Source organism: Canis aureus, chromosome 16 (assembly GCF_053574225.1).
Source record: "Canis aureus isolate CA01 chromosome 16, VMU_Caureus_v.1.0, whole genome shotgun sequence".
NCBI lineage: Eukaryota > Metazoa > Chordata > Mammalia > Carnivora > Canidae > Canis > Canis aureus.
In genome coordinates this window covers 17,151,931-17,169,884 of record NC_135626.1, presented here as the reverse complement: position 1 = coordinate 17,169,884, position 17,954 = coordinate 17,151,931, and the positions used below count along the sequence as shown (strand labels likewise).

At 37.0% G+C, this 17,954-nt stretch overlaps 1 protein-coding gene across 34 annotated transcripts in view; it reads left to right on the top strand.

Moving 5' to 3' along the window:
- The window catches only part of EFCAB5 (EF-hand calcium binding domain 5), a 176,974-nt gene that overhangs the window by 24,191 nt on the left and 134,829 nt on the right, over positions 1-17,954 (top strand). The gene's annotated exons all lie outside the window — the stretch shown is intronic.

The window sequence follows — 17,954 nt, the reverse complement described above, 5'->3', positions numbered from 1 at the left end:
AAAATCTATTCCCTTCACCATCTTTTTTTTAAGATTTTATTTATTTATTCATGAGAGACACAGAAGGAGAGAGGCAGAGACAAAGGCAGAGGGAGAAGCAGGATCCCCACAAGGAAGCCAGATGTGGGACTTGAACCCATGAGCCTAGGATCACCACCTGAGCAGAAGACAGACGCTCAACCCACTGAGACTACAGGCATCACTATAGATGCTACTTAAAACTTTTAGGTGCTTGCTTTTCTCCAAAGGGCTTTCTGTCTCTTAAACCACTTAAAAACAATTATTTACTCTTTTTTATTATTAACATATAATATGCACTTTAAGAACCAAACTTTCCAACACTTATTCTGTTTCTATTGTAAATTTGTAATATTAAAAAATTTTTGTAATATTTTTGTAGCTTCACTAAGTTTTAAAAAGTTTCTTGGAAAGTCCCTTGTCACCTGCCCCTCCCCCCATCCCAGTTTCTTGATTTTACTTCTTCTTCACTCCCACCCTCCATCACTGTTACCACTACATCTACTTTACCTTTACCCTAATCATTTCAGCCAGGTTTTTTTTTTTAAGTTAGTTTATTTATTTTTAGTAATCAACACCCAAGGTGGGTGAGATCAAGAGTTGCATGTTCTTCTGACTAAGCCAGCCAGGTGTCCTTCAGCCAGGTTTTTAAGTGGATTCTTTCATTTTAAACATGCCAAACAGAATTGTTATAAATTTAAATTGATTTTCATTTTAATCGGTTTGTGACCAAATTTGCATGTGCAAAACTTCACACTTGTATTCCATCATATAATTTATTGCCTCGCTAGAAAACTAATCAATCAAGAGTTTGTGGTATTTCCTGTTCTTGTACTTTCCATTTCTGTTATTGTTTTTCAAAGTATGATAGTAGGAAGTGTGTTTTGTTTGAGTTTTTTCATCCCAGTATATGATATATGCTGAAAAATTGCAGTTGCTTATTGCAAATCAGTTGCAATGCAATGTATTTATTTATCTAGTAGCCAGTCACTATGAAGCCTAATATTTTAAATCTCCCTTTGTAAACATGTGTGTGCACATGCATGTGTCTGCCTATGTATGTACAAGAAGTGGGAATAGGAACTTTTAATGCAGTTTCAATATATCAAAGGAAGTGTCTTTATTCTTCTTATATACTTGTCAAAATTAAAATGATGTTATCTTGTCAGACAGCTCTCAGAATGCACTCAAATACATATCTTTGCAAAGAAAATATTGTGTTTAAGTTCATTTCTTTACCCTAGTTATTATACTTTTCAAGGTATGAGCTTAACTTACATTTTGAGATGTCGTTTTTTGAAAATATGTTTGCTCAGGGTGCCTGGCTGGCTCAGTTGGTAGAGCATGCAACTCTTGATCTCAGGGTTTTAAGTTTGAGCCCCATGTTGGGTATAGAAATTACTCAAAAATAAAATATTAAAAAAAGAAAATATGTTTGCTCAATTCTATTCTTATTTCATAGCCCTATTATTAACAAAGTTTTGTAGGAAATGCATTTTCCTAAAGCTATTGAATCTTAATTCCAACAGTATTTAATAGTGCTTCTTTTCCTCCTTCTTTCTGTATAGTAATTCTGCCTTATACAAATGTTAAGAATCAAGCCAGCTAAGTTTCAGACAGGGCCTGTATTTAAGAACATCACACATTTAGTTGAGTAGCCCTGCTGGGTCAATTTGCACCAGTTTAATCTGCAGCCAATCCCACTAATGTTATAAGCCCTCTTGTGAAGAAAGAATCTGCTAAAGCTTGTTATAATGTGGATAATAATTCATTCCTATATATGTCCTTAAATAGGGTTGTACCAAGGCCATGTACTAAGTGCAAGAAATTATGAAAGTCATTTCTAAGGCTGGACCTTTCAAAATATGAATACAGAATTCTTTTGTGTTCCTACTTATTTAGTTGAAAGCATTAATGCCCAAATAAGTCTTTGAATGTTAGAAGATGGATTAATACAAGGGTGAAGGTATACATGTTGGGGAAGAATTTGAAAGGCTTTTAATGCTATGAAGAGTTTAGGAAGGTAATCCTGAAAAAGAATTTCAGTGCTTAGCATATGCCTGCCACAAAATGAGGCATTATTGAGTGAATGTGTAAATGAATCAATCAATCTATAAAAGATTTAGGAATGCCCATGCATAGACCTGCTCAAAAACCCAGTACCTGTTTGAACTATATTCAACAGGACCTCAGAATTAATTTGCCCTTGGGCAGTGCTGTAATTTTTGATCCTTGAACTCAGAGGTCACTCAAAAAACAGCTCCACATAGGCTTGCATAGAATTCTAATTTATTAACCCCACTATTGCTGTGCCTACTTTTCTTTTCTTGGTCTTACGGCTCTATGAGAGAAATGTTTGACTGGAGTTGTAACCAAATACATATCTCTTCCACTCTGCATTTCAGTGCAAACACTAGGATTATTGCTTAGCCAAGCACACTAGAGAAGCACTAGCAGTCTGCAACAAGATAGAGAATGTCATAGTTCATGTGTGAATGCACATATGAGCCATGGCAGATGGGTAGATATTAAGTTGCTATACATCTGTAACACTACCTTTAAAGCAGGAGGGGATCCTCTTTGGTTTATGCTGGAGAGGGTAAAAGCAAAGAGAGTAACATTAGAATCCGCAGACTTTAAAGGATTGCTCTCTTTTTCACTTATTTAAAACAAAAACAAAATTATTGTATATTAATGTGCATTGTGATGAACCAGAGTGGAAACATCCCCTCCCCCTCAAAAATGTGGTTAACTTGTTGACAGATCTAACTGAGAGGAAAGGGAAAGCACTATACTACCCTCTTTACTACCTCTATATTGGAATAAGAGAATTAGCCAAAGAGGAAATCAAAATACTTAATTTTTTCCTGGGCAGAAAAATGGATACTATCTAGGTAGGATTTAAAATTATTCTTCAGAGTATTCTCAATAAGGCTAGGGGAAATTGTAAATAAATAAAACAAATTTTAAAATATTTGTGGATAGCTCCCCACCAAAAATGAGATTGAATAAATACATTTCAATACAGTCATATAATGAAATACTGTGAAGCAGTCACAAATGAACAAACTAGTTTGTTCAAAACTAGTTTTGGTTCAAACCAAAAATAATAAGATACCTAGGAGTAAATCTAAACAAAGAGGTGCAAGATCTGTACTCTGAAACTTTAAAACACTGGTTAAAGAAATTGAAGATAACACAAAGAAATATAAAGACATTCCATGCTCTTGGATTGGAAGCACAGATATTGTTAAAATATCTTTATTACCTAAAGCAATCTATATAGTCAATGCAATCCCTATCAAAATACCAATAGTATTTTTTGCAGAACTAGAACAAACAATCCTAAAATTTTTATGGAACCACAAAGAACCCTGAATAGCCAAAGCAGTCTTGAAAAAGAAAAGAAAAGCTGGAGAGGCATCATATTCTGGACTTCAGATTATATTACAAAGTTGTAGCAAAACAGCATATGGTACTATAGACACATAGATCAATGAAACAGAAAATCCAGAAATAAACCCACAATTATATGGTCAATTAATCTTTGACAAAACAGGAAAGAATATCCATTGGGAAAAAATATCTTTAAAAAATGGTGTTGGGAAAAATCGACAACAACATACAAAAGAATGAAACTGGACCCCTTTCTTACACTATGCACAAAAATAAACTAAAAATGGAAGAAAGACATAAATATGAGAGCTGAAGCCATAAAAGTCTTAGAAGAGAGCACAGGCAGTAACTTCTCTGACATCGGCTGTAGCAGCTTCTTTCTAGATATGTCTCCTGAAGCAAGGAAAACAAGAGAAAAAAATACATATTGGGAATACATCAAAATAAAAACTTCTGCACAGTGAAGGAAATAATCAACAAAACTAAAAGGCAATCCACAGAATAGGAGAAGATGTTTACAAATGACATATCCAATAAAGGGTTAGTATCCAAAATATGTAAAGAACTAATACAACTCAAGATCCAAAACCCAAATATTCCAATTAAAAAATAGGCAGAAGATATAAACAGACATTTCTCCAAAGAAGACATCCAGATGGTTGACGCATGAAAAGATGACGAACATCATTCATCATCACGGAAATGCAAATCAAAATTACAATGAGATATCACCTCCAACCTGTCAGAATGGCTAAAATCAACAACACAAGAAACAATGAGTGTTGGCAAGGATGCAAGAAAAGGACCTTGTGTACTGTTGGTGAGAATACAAACTGGTGTAGCTACTGTGGAAAACAGTATGGAGCTTCCTCAAACTGTTAAAAATAGAACTACCTCATGATCCAGCAGTCTGCTACTGGGTATTTACCCCCAAAACAAAACCAAAAACACTAATTTGAAGGGATACATGCACACCCCAGTGTTTTACTGTGGCATTATTTACAATAGCTAAACTACGGAAGTAGCCAAAGTGTCCATCAATAGATGAATAGATTAAGAAGATGTGATATATAACGGAATGTTACTCCACCATCAAAAAGAATGAAATCTTGCCATTTGCAACAACATGGGTGGAGCTAGAGTAAAATGCTAAGTGAAATAAGTCCATCAGAGAAAGACAAATACAATATGATTTCACTCATATATGGAATTTAAGAAACAAAACAAATGAGGAAAAAAAAAAAAACAAATGAGGAAAGGGTGGGGAGGGTAGGTGAAATAGGTGATGGGGATTAAAGCATGCACTTGTCCTGATGAGCACTGGGTGATATATGGAATTGTCAAATCACTATATTGTACACCTGAAATTAATATAATGCTGTATGTTAACTAAATGGAATTAAAATTAAAAAATTTTAAATCAATGAACTAGAGCTACACTTTTCAATAGAGATGAATTTTCCAAACATAATATTAAGTATTAAAAAGGTCACAGAATACACATGCATGAAATAATTTTTACAAAATTTAAAAGCAAGAAGAACAATATTATACTGCTTTGATACAATATAAACAAATGCAGAGAAATGATAAGCATGAAGTTCAGAATAGAGTTTCTATTAAAGTAGGGGTGTATGAGAGGCTTTAATATTTAGGTAATTTCTTTTTTAAACTAAGAGTAGATACATGACTACCTATTATGTCATCATTATACTTATAGGTCTTAAATATTTACTAATAAGATTTTTTTTAAATGCTCTATAATATGGAGGTTCTGGTCCCTTGCCCTTTTATTTCACTAGTACAATTTTTGAGAGGAATTAATTATTGAGGCATGAATCAATATCTTAAAAATAATGTGTATAAAAATAATTTCCATATCTATTTCTTCCTTTCTTCTGCATCCATGAAATAACAAAAGCAAAAGACTTTAACAATACATGGCCCTGATCCTATTGTGGTTGAGCTAGGCACTGGTATCTTTTTCAACACACAGAGGCAAATTGACTAGTGGGTAATATTTGAAAAGGCCTGAAATATTCCATCTCCATGGCCATGTGAGAAAAAAACTTTAAGATTCCCATTAAGTTTTTTATTCCAATCACCTCAACAGCCAATATATATGTATATTATTATATATAATAATAAATATATATATTCTAAAAATGGATAGCTTATTGTTCAGAGCCTGAGTTAGCTTGGTCCTGGGAACCCAGAGTCATGCTAGGAAAAAGTCATACAATTTAATGTGCTAACACCAACAGAAATATGTGGTCTTCCATCTCAGATGGACTTTCTATGTTACTTGGAAACTCATTTATCTGTTTGTGATATGCTTCCTTACACCTCCATAATGATTATTTCAAACTTTTATTATGCACATTCAAGCCTATGATCACACCATTTGTCAGTTTTAGCAATATTTATTTTATCCCACAAAAAAATAGAGGCTATTAGAGGGAATGCCCTCCAGTAAGTGTAGGAAACACCTCATCCAAGTTTATTACATATTTTTTATCTCAATCTCTCATAGCTCCTCAGATCCTAAGGACCATCATCTAATCTCTCTCCTGTAGTGTCTGTTTTCCTCTCTACATTGGCTCCTTCCTTTCACTCTCTAAATATAGTCAAGACTATCATACTGTAAAGAAAAGTCCTTCCCTTCACAATCACATTCTTTGAAATAATTGTCCACTTTTCCAGTTTATACCTCACCTCCAAGTCCCTTTTCAAACCACTGAAGTCCTAGTTCCTTCCATTCTTATCACAGAAATTGCCCTAAGGTCATGAAGAATAACTGGATGGTAAATATACCTTCTACTTCTTATATCATTTGATTTCTCTGCAGCATTTTTGACACTATTGACCACTTCCTCTGTAATGGTAATATTTTTTTGTCTGTCCAACATCTCTTTGGGAAACCACCCTTCTGTCCTTAATCCATTTGCTTTATTTTTTTATTTAAATTCAATTAGCCAACACATAGTGGATCATTAGTTTCAGATGTAGTGTTCAATAATTTATCAGTTGTGATGTGTCTCTTGGCTATTTGTCTTCTTTGAAAAAAGTTTGTTCATGTCTTCTGCCCATTTCTTAATTGGATTATTTGTTTTTTGGATGTTTAGTTTGATAAGTTCTTTATAGATCTTGGGCATTAGCCCTTTATCTGATATGTCATTTGCAAATATCTTCTCCCATTCTGGAATCCATTTGATTTAAATGTGGCTGGCTTCATCCTTTTATTTCTAGGGATGGGTGGTGATCCAAACTTGATCAATCAGAATATTCACCACCCCTTCAATGCTGTGAATGGTTCAGAAATTGGCAAATAATTTATACCAAGTCAATTAAAGCTTTAAACCAGATTTTTTTAAACTGGAATTTTAATGGCAAATTTTTAAAATCAATGATTATAAAGATTATGAAAATCTAAAGCTGCTGCTGACCATTTTTATCAATATCTGAGGACAACCTGCCTAAAAATTCAACAGAGCAAATTAGAAACTAGAGGTAGATTTCAGTGATTCCTGAAAACAGTTATATTCCTGGATTTTCCAGCTATATGAACTAATATTTTATATTTTTAATTTAATATCTATGAGATGGATTTCTATTGCTTGAAATTGAAAAGGTCTTTAATAATACACCCTTCTTGAAACTCTTCTTGTGGTTTCTATGATTCTAATCTATCCTATTTTCCTCCCAACTCTTTAGTCACTCCTCAGATTCCCATGTTCTTTTCTTTTTGTCTATTCTTTAAAAATGTTGCATAAGACTTATAAGTCATGCAATGACCTTTGAGCAGCAGCAATAACATCCTGACTTAAACAACAAAAAAACCCTGATTTTAATAAACATGTGTGTTATTTTTTAAATGTTGTGTAAGATTCCTTTCCTGGTCCTCTTCTCACTCTAGACATTCTCTCTGTGTGAGTTCATCCAATAAAAATAATAACTATAGGACTCCTGGGTGGCTCAGGGGTTGAGCATCTGCCTTTGGCCCAGGGCGTGATCCCAGGATCCAGGATCGAGTCCCACATAGGGCTCCTTGCAGGGAGCCTGCTTCTCCCTCAGCCTGTGTCTCTGCCTCTCTCTCTCTCGCTGTGTCCCTCATGAATAAATAAATAAAAATCTTTAAAAAATAACTATAGATGTTTTAGAGTATATAATTTCATATATACACATATATAATTTTCTCATGACTATCTTGTAAAGTATGATTATTATTTTTTTTTGTAAAGTATGATTATTGTTTCCATTTTACAGAGGTAGAAACTGAGTCTAAACTGGGTAACTTGTTCTAAATTACTGGGCTAGGAAAGATTAGAGATGGAATTTGAACCCTGGTATCTGTGATTCCAATGTCCATAATATTTTTTAACACAACATTTATTCATTTATCAAGTAATTGAGTTCTTACTATGTTTTCTGACACTGTTCTAACCTCTGGGAGACAGAGTCCCTGCATTAATGTGTCTTAATTTCTAAAGGTGTGTTAAAAACAGATCATTCCTCCTAAAAAAATACATGGTTTTAGCCAGTGCAAGAACACAAATAAAGGAAATAAAAGTTATAAAAATTAGTAAGAATAAGATAGAAATGTCTCTTTTTTTTCTGATAACATAATTGAATAAAGTAATCGATATAAATTTAGCAAGGTTTCTGCATACAAAGTCAGTATACAAAAAATAACTTTCATGCATTACTTACCTCAACTCTTAGCTTGTGAGGGATGGTAACTGGGACCCTATGACTGCTCCTGTCACCTGTGCCTGCTACCTGGAGCCATCATGCATAAGTACATCTTCATCCATGTTGCCCAGGCTGGTGTCCAGATTGGCAATGCATGCTGGGGACTCTGTTGCCTGGAACATGGCATCCAGCCTGATGGCCAGATACTGAGTGACAAGACCATTGAGGAAGGAGATTATTTCTTCAACATCTTCAGTGAGATGGGTGCTGGCAAGCATGTGCCCAGGGCAGTGTTTGTAGATCTGGAACCTACAGTCATTGATGACGTCTACACTGGCACCTACCACCAGCTCTTTTACCCTGAGCGCCTCACCAAAGGCAAAGAAGTTGTTTCCCCAAGGCACTACACCATCGGCAGGGAGATCATTGGCCCTGTCTTGGACTGAATTCAGAAACTGGCTCACCAGTGCACAGGTCTGGTTCTGGGTTCACCTCCAAACTCCATACTGATGGAACATCTCTCTGTCAGTTATGGCAAGAATTCTAAGCTGGAGTTCTCCATTTACCTAGCCCTTCAAGTTTCCACAATTGTTGTAATTGAGCCCTACAACTGTCCTTACTACCAACACCACCCTAGAGCACTTTGACTGTGTCTTCATGGTAGACAACAAGGCCATCTATGACATCTGTTGCAGAAACCTCGATATTGAGGCACCTGGGTGGCTCAGTTGGTTACGCGTTCAACTCTTGATTTCACCTCAGGTCATGATCTCATGGGTTGTGGGATCAAGCCCCGCATCTGGCTCTGCCCTCACCAAGGAGTCTGCTTGAAAGTTTCTCTCCTTCTGCCCCCCTAAACACGCACATGCATATGCGCTCACTGATTCTCTCCTAAAAGAAGAAGAAGCAGCCTTGATATTGAATGCCTAAACTACATTAACCTTAACCACCTTATTAGCCAGATTGTGTCTTCCCTCACTGCTTCCCCCAGATTGATGGAACCCTGAATGTTGATCTGACAGAATTCCAGACCAACCTGGTACCCAATCCCTGCACCCACATCCCTCTAGCCACATATGCCCCTGTCATTTCTGCTGAGAAAGCCTACCATGAATAGCTTTCTGTAGCACAGATCACCATTGGATGCTTTGAGCCAGGCAGCCAGATGGTGAAATATGACCCTTGTCATAAAAAAAAACACATGGCTTGCTGCCTGTGATTTCCCAAGATGTCAATGCTGCCAATTGCCACCATCAAGACCAATTGCAGCATCCAGTTTGTGGACTGGTGCCCCATTGGCATTAATTCTAGCCTCCTACTGTGGTACCTGGTGGAGACCTGGCCAAAGTATAGTGAGCTGTGTGCATACTGAGCAACACCACAGCCATTGCTGAAGCCTGAGCCCACCTGGACCATAAGATTGACCTAATATATGCCAAGCATGCCTTCATTCACTGGTATGTGGGTGAAAGGATGGAGGAAGGAGAGTTTTCTGAAACCCATGAGGACATAGCTGGCCTTGAGAAAGATTATGAGGCAGTTGATGTGGATTCTCTTGAAGAAGAAGGAGAAGAACACTAATTACCATTGCTTTCAGCCCTGCTTGTCACACTCAGAACTTTAGCTTAAACATTTGCTGACAGGCATTAAACCTCTCTGGTTATATTGTCTTCACTTTCAACTGTGATCATGTCTTACTTTTCTGTGTGTAGCTGTAAGATTTTTCCATCATGTTTCAAAGTAAAGGCTTTAAGAAATAAAACAAAACCCACAAAAACAATTATATTTCTACATATTAGCAAGAAATAATTAGAAAATAAAAAATTTTAATACCATTTTAATAACATCAAAAACATTAAATATCTAGAAATAAATCTAGCCAAAAATGAGCAAAACTTCTATTCTGAAATTACAAAGCTTTGCCAAGAGAAATTAAAGCTGTCTTAAATAAATGAAATATATACCTTACTCATGTCATGAATTACAAGACTTAATATATATTGTTAAGACAGTAGTTCTCCCTCAATTGATCTCTAGATTCAATGTAATTCTAATCAAAATTTCTCAGGGCTCTCTATATATGTGTCTGTATGTGTATACATTGACATGTTGATTCTAAAATGTATGTGGAAATGCAGAGGACCCAAAAAAGTCAAGGAAATCTTGAGGAACAACAACGTGGAAGGATTTATACCACCAAATATCAAGATTTGTAACAGAGTTACAAAAATTAGGATGGCATGATAATGACATCAGTATAGAGAAGCAAATGGAACAGAATAGTCCAATTGGAAGTCCTACATTTAAAACAAGAGGTGGGGGATCCCTGGGTGGCTCCGCGGTTTGGTGCCAGGCTTCCGCGCAGGGCGTATTCCTGGAGTCTGGGGATCGAGTCCCACATCCGGCTCCTTGCAGGGAGCCTGCTTCTCCCTCTGCCTGTGTCCCTGCCTCTCTCTCTCTCTCTCTCTCTCTCTCTCTCTCATGAATAAATGAATAAAATCTTAAAAAAATAAATAAAAATAATCTTTAAAAAATAAATTAAAAAAATAAAACAAGAGGTGTTTTCAGAAATGATGAAAAATGTATTTTGAGTCCTACCTTACCCCACACACAAAAATAAATTCTATATATTTTAGACCTAAATGTGAATAATAAAACAATTAATCATTTTAGTAAAATGCATAGGAGAATATTCTCATGATTTGAGAGTAGGCAAAGATTTCTTAAGCAGAACACAAAGAATGTTGTACATAAAAGAAAAACTTGGGAAATAGACATTAAAATTAAGAACTTCTGTTCATGGGTGTCTGGATGGCTCACTTGGCTAAGCCTCTGATTCTTGTTTTCAGCTCAAGTTGTGACCTCGTAGGTTGTGGGCTGAAGCCCCATGTCTGGCTCTGTCCTCTCCAGGAAGTCTGCTTGAAAGATTGTTTCCCCCTTGCCCCACTTGCTTGCTCTCTCTCAAAATAAGTAAATATATCTTTTTAAAAAAAAAAAAAAAGAACTTCTGTTCATCAGAAATCACCATTAAGAGAATGAAAAGGCAAGCAGGATCTGAGAAAAGATATTTACTGTACCTTTGTTCATCAAAGGTTTTTAACTGACTATATAGAAAATTCCTACAAATCAATAAGAAAGCCCAACAGAAAAATAGACAGTAGATTTGAACAGAAACGTCATCAAAGAGAACATTCAAATAGCCTATAAATAGAGGAAAATGTGTTCCAGTTCATGAGTCACCAGAGAAATGCAAATTTAAATCACGAGATAAAATTATGTGTTCAACAGAATAACTTAAAAAGCAGACAGTGCCAAATGTTGGCAAAGTTATGGAATACAGGGATTTTCATACACTGCTGGTGGGAATCTAAATTGGTATAACTTCAGAAAACTGTTTGGCACTATTTATAAACCTGAACATACCTCATTTTCAGCATTTATACTCCTGGAGAAATGAATCTATACACCTACCAAAGGACATGTGGAGAATGATTATGGCAGCTTCTTTTTTGTTCTAGCCAAATTTGGAAACTATTCCAATGTCTATGACCAGTGGACTGAATTTTAAGAGTATAGTATATTCATACAATAGAATACTATGCATCAGTGAATAACAACTACTGCCATGCAATGTGGATAAAAGTAGTTAAATTATTGGGCAAAACCAGATACAACAGAGCACATGCTGAATGATTCCATTAATATGAAGTTCAAAAACAGGTAAAATTAATCTATAGTGCCGGAAGTCAAGGAAGTTTTACCAAAGAAGGAAAGAAAAAAAGGAAAGAAGGTAGAAAAGAAGATGGGGAGAGAGGGAAAGGGAGAGGAAGAAAGGAAGGGAAGAAGGAAGGAATGTTAGTGTTAACTTTGGAGGGAAGCTGTGACTGGAGAGGTAGCATGAGAGTGATTCTGGAATCATGGTGATGCTCTTTTTTTTAATGTGGTAAAATATACATAATATTTTTCATTTTAACTATTTATGAGTGTACAATTCAGTGACATTAAATATATTGCCAATATTGTATAATCATTATCACTGTTTATAGCCAAGGCATTTCCATTATCCCCAACAAAAACCCTCTACCCCCCCCAAAAAAAAAAAAAACCCTCTACCCAAAACAATACATTCCCTTTTTTTACTTTCCCCAATTCATAGTGATATCTATATCACTTTCTATCTCTATGAATTTGCCTACTCTAGCTACAATATTTTTCCTTGGATATCCAGGTCCATCCATGTTGTAGCATATATCAAATTTTATTCCTTTTTAATGGCTGAATGATATTCCACTGCATGTATATACATTTTATTTATTCATTTATCTGTTGATGTATGTTTGGGTTGTTTTCACTTTTTGCCTATTGTGAATAATACTGTTATGAACATTGGTGTACAAATATCTGTTCAAATCTCTGCTTTCAATTTTTGTAGATATATACTTGAGAGTGGAATTATTTAGTTATATGTTATTCTATGTTTAAATCCTTTGAGAAACTACCAAACTCTTTCACAGCGGCTACATCATTTTACATTCTTACCAGCAATGCACCAGAGTTCCAATTTCTCCACATTCCCACCCATACTTATTTTGTTTTTATCTTAATTTTTTATAACCATCCTAGTAAGAGTGAAGTGCTATCGCATTGTGGTTTTTTTTTAAGATTTTATTTATTTATTCATGAGAGACATACAGAGAGAGACATTCATGAGAGACATACAGAGAGACATACAGAGAGACATAAACAGAGGGAAAAGCAGGCTCCCCACAGGGAACCCAATGCAGGACTCTATCCCCGGACTGGGATCATGCCCTGAGCCCAATGCAGACACTCAACTGCTCAACCAATGAGCCACCCAGGCATCCTCTCATTGTGGTTTTGATTTGTGTTTCTCTAATGACAAATGGTGTTGAGCATTGTTTATATGTTTATTGGCTACTTGTATATCTTCTTTGAAGAAATGTCTCTTAAAGTTCTTTGTCTGGGCACCTGGGTGGCTCAGTTGGTTAAGTGTCTGCCTTCAGCTCAGGTCATGATACTAGGATCCTGGGATTGAGTCTGGTATCAGGCTCCCTACTCAGGAAGTCTGCTTCTCCCTCTACCCCTCCCCCTTGCTTGGATCTCTCACTCTTTCTCTCAAATAAATAAATAAAATATTTTTTTAAAAAGTCCTTTGTCTATTTTTTAATTGGGTTGTTTGTTGTTATATTTTAGAAGTACTTTATATTCTTTATGTTAAGGAACATTAATTTCTTATCAGATAGGCAAATATTTTCTCTCATTCAGTATTTTGTCTTTTCACTTTCTCGTTCTATCCTTTGATGCACAAAACTTCCTAATTTTGATGAAGTTGTTTATCTATTTTTCCTTTTGTTTCCTGTGCTTTTGATGTCATATCCATGAAGTCATTGCTGAATCCAATGTCATAAAGATTTTCCCCAAGTTTTCAGCTGAGAGTTTTATAGCTTTAGCTCTTAAGTTTAAATCTTTCATTAAATTTTTGTTCATTTTTGCATATGGTATAAAAGTCCAACTTTCCAAATCCTTTGCATGGGATATCCAGTTGTCCTAGCACCATTTGTTGAAAATACTGTTCTTCCTCCATTGAGTAGACTTGAAAAAAATACATTAAAAAATTAAAAAATTAAATAAAATAAAGTTTAAAAAAGAAAAAAATACATATATATACACACAAATTAACATATATACTTACATACATATATAAATATGTGTGTATATATATATATGTAGATTTATTTATGGGCTGTCCTATTCGTTGGTCTGTGTCTGTCCTTATGCCTCTAATACTGTTTTTAATTACTTTAGCTTTAGCTTTGTAGTAAGTTTCAAAATTGGGTAATGTGAATCTTCCAAGTTTATCCTTCTTAAAAAATATATTTTATTTATTTATTTGAGAGAGAGAAAGATAGCAAGAGAAAGCACAAGCAGTGGTGAGAGGGAGAAACAAGCTTCCTGCTGATCAGGGAGCCTGACTCAGATCTCCATCCCAGGACGTGGGATCATGACCTGAGCCAAAGGCAGTTGTTTAACTGACTGAGCCACCCAGGCACCCCTTCCAAGTTTATCCTTTTTCAAGATTGTTTTAGCCATTCAGGGCCCTTTACAATTCTATATGAAAGCAAGGATCAGGTCATCCATTTCTGTGAAAGAGACTGTTGAATTTTGATAAAATTGCATTGAATCTATAGATCCCTTTGGGTAGTATTTACCTCTTTACAAATTAAGTCTTCCTATCCATGAACACAGGATTTTTTTCATTTATTTGTCTTCTTTAATTTTTTTCATCAATAGTTTGTGGTTTTCAGCATTTATATCTTTATTCTTCTTGGTTAGATTTATTCCTAAGTAATTCTTTTAGGTGCTTTTGAAAATGGAATTGCTTTCCAAATTTCCTTCTTGGGTTGTTCATTGCTATTGTACAGAAACACAACTAACTTTGTGTGTTGGTGTTGTACCTTGCAACCTTGCTGAATTCATTATTAGCTCTAGTGGCTTTCTTGTGAATTTTCCAAGATATTCTATATATAGGATCATGTCATCTGTAAATATAGGGCTTTTTTTTTTTCCTAAAATGGATGACTTTTAATTTCTTTTTCTTCTCTAATATCTCTGGCTAGAACTTCCAGTACAATGTTGAATAGCAGCTGTGAAAGTGTGTATCCTTGTCTTTTTCCTGATCTTAAGGGGAAAGTTTTCAGTCTTTCACCATTGAGTATGATGTTAATTGGGGGTTTTTAAATAAATATCATTTACCATTCTGAGGAATTTCCCCTCCGTTTCTAGTTTTCTGAGAGGGTTTTTTTTTTTAATCATGAAATGATGTTGGATTTGGTCAAATACCTTTTCTATGTCAATTGAGATGATTATGTGGTTTTTTTTCCCCTTCATTCTATTAATGTGATGAATGACCCTGATTGTCTTATGTTGGATCACAATTGCATATCTGGGATAAATTTCTCTTGATCATGGTGAATATCCCTCTTACTATGCTCTTGGATTTGATTTGCTAATATCTTGTTGAGGATTTTTGCATCTATATTCAAAAGGAATATTGGTCTGCAGTTTTCTTGTGTTGTCTTTATCTGCTTTTGGTATTAGATTAATGCTGGCCTCATAGAATGAGTTAGAAACCATCCTGTCCCCTTCAATTCTTTGGGAAGAGCTTGGTAAGGATTGATTTTATTTTACTTTATGTTTATTCTTTTTTAAGATTTTATTTTTTTAAAGTAATCTCTACACCCAACATGGGGCTCAAACTCACAACCCAGAGACCAAGAATCACACACTTCACTGACTGAGCCACCAGGGGCCCCCGTTTTTAATTCTTTAAATGTTTGATTACACTGTTGGAGCCATCCAGTCCATGGCTTCTCTTTGCTGGGAGAGCACTGATTACTGATTCAGTCTCTACCTGCTATAGGTATGTTGAGATTTTCTATTTCTTTTTTAGTCAGTTTAGATAATTTTTTTGTTTCAAGGAATTTGTCCACTTATTCTAGGTTATTATTCCTACCTCTTTGAGACTGGTGGTAATGTTCCCACCTTCATTTCTTATTTTGCTTATTTGTGTCTTTTCTTTTTCCTTGCCAGTCTAACTAGATGTTTATCAATTATTGGCCTTTTCAAAGAACTAACTTGGCTTTATTGATTTCCTCTACTATTTCTATTCTCTATTTTGTTTATCTCCACTCTAATCTTTATTATTTCCTTCCTTCTGTTTCAGTTCTGAGTTTATCTTGCTCTCCTTTTTTTAGTCCCTTGAGATGTAAAGTTAGGTGGTGCCTGGGTGGCTCAGTTGGTTGAGTGTCTGACTCTAGGGTTCATCTTAGGTCCTGATCTTATGGGTTGTGAGATCAAGCCCAGAGCTGGGCTCCATGTTCAGCAGGGAGTCGGTCTGGGGATTCTTTCCCTTTGCCCCTTCCCTTATGTACATGCATGTGCGTGCACACATTCTCTCTCTCTCTTAAATCAGTCAATCAATCTTAAAAAAGATGTAAAGTTAGGTTATTGATTTGAGGTCTTTTTTTAATGTAGTCACTTATGGCTATAAATTTCCCTCTGAGCACTGCTTTCACTGTATCCCATAAGTTTTGTATGTTATATTTTCATTTTCATTCATCTCTAAGAATTTTCTATTTCCCTTGTAATTTCTTCTTTGGTTCGTTGGTGTTTAAGAATGTGTGTTTAGGGGGAGGGGCAAGATGGCGGAAGAGTAGGGTCTCCAAATCACCTGTCCCAACCAAATTACCTAGAAAACCTTCAAATTATCCTGAAAATCTATTAATTCGGCCTGAGATTTAAAGAGAGAACACCTGGAATGCTACAGTGAAAAGAGTTCATGCTTCTATCAAGGTAGGAAGACGGGAAAAAGAAATAAACAAAAGGCCTCCAAGGGGGAGGGGCCCCGCGAGGAGCCGGGCTGAGGCCGGGGCGAGTGCCCCCAGGACAGGAAAGCCCCGTCCCGGAGAAGCAGGAGCTGCACCAACCTTCCCAGGCGGAAAGGGGCTCGCAGGGAGTTGGAGCAGGACCCAGTAGGGCGGGGATGCCCTCAGGCTCCCTGGGACAGTAACAGAGCAACTATGCACCCAGCTCCCTAAGGGCTGCAGCGCCCACCGCGGGACCCGGAGCAGCTGGGGGGCGGGGGGGGGGCTCGGGCGGCGGCTCCGCAGAGGGGGCTGCTCGGCCAGGAGCAGCTCGGAGGGGCTTGAGCGGAGGAAGAGGCTCCGTGTGGAGGGGGCTGCGAGGCTCGGGGAGCAGCTCGGGGGGCTCGAGCGGCGGCTCCGCGGAGGCGGCTGCACGGCCGGGAGCACGAATTCAACCGCGCAGACCAGGAGCACTGGGTGCCGGGACACAGCCCAGGATCCGGCCTCCCCCCGGGACAGGCAGAGGCCAGGAGGGCCCAGGACTGCAAGGACGCTCCTACCCCGAGCTGAGCAGATCAGCGGCCCCGCCCCGGAGCCTCCAGGCCCTGCAGACAGAGAGCTCCGGAGCTACTGCGGGAGCTGAATCCAGGGCTCCAGAGCTGGCCCCACCACTACGGTTGTTCCTCCTGGGGCCTCACGGGGTAAACAACCCCCACTGAGCCCTGCACCAGGCAGGGAGCAGAGCAGCTCCCCCAAGTGCTAACACCTGAAAATCAGCACAACAGGCCCCTCCCCCAGAAGACCAGCTAGAAGGACAAGTTCCAGGGGAAGTCAAGGGACTTAAAGTATACAGAATCAGAAGATACTCCCCCGTGGGTTTTTTGTTTTGTTTTGTTTTTGTTTTGTTTTGTTTTGCTTTTTTATTTGTTTGCTTCCCCCACCCTTTTTTTCCCTTTCTTTCTTCTTTCTCTTTTTCTTCTTTTTTTCTTTTTTTCTTTCTTTTTTTTCTCTTTCTCTTTTCTTTCCTTCTTTCTCTCCTCTCTTTTTCTCCTTTTCCCAATACAACTTGCTTTTGGCCACTCTGCACTGAGCAAAATGACTAGAAGGAAAACCTCACCTCAAAAGAAAGAATCAGAAACAGTCCTCTCTCCCACAGAGCTACAAAATCTGGATTACAATTCAATGTCAGAAAGCCAATTCAGAAGCACTATTATACAGCTACTGGTGGCTCTAGAAAAAAGCATAAAGGACTCAAGAGACTTCATGACTGCAGAATTTAGAGCTAATCAGGCAGAAATTAAAAATCAATTGAATGAGATGCAATCCAAACTAGAAATCCTAACGACGAGGGTTAACGAGGTGGAAGAACGACTGAGTGACAAAGAAGACAAGTTGATGGCAAAGAGGGAAACTGAGGAAAAAAGAGACAAACAATTAAAAGACCATGAAGCTAGATTAAGGGAA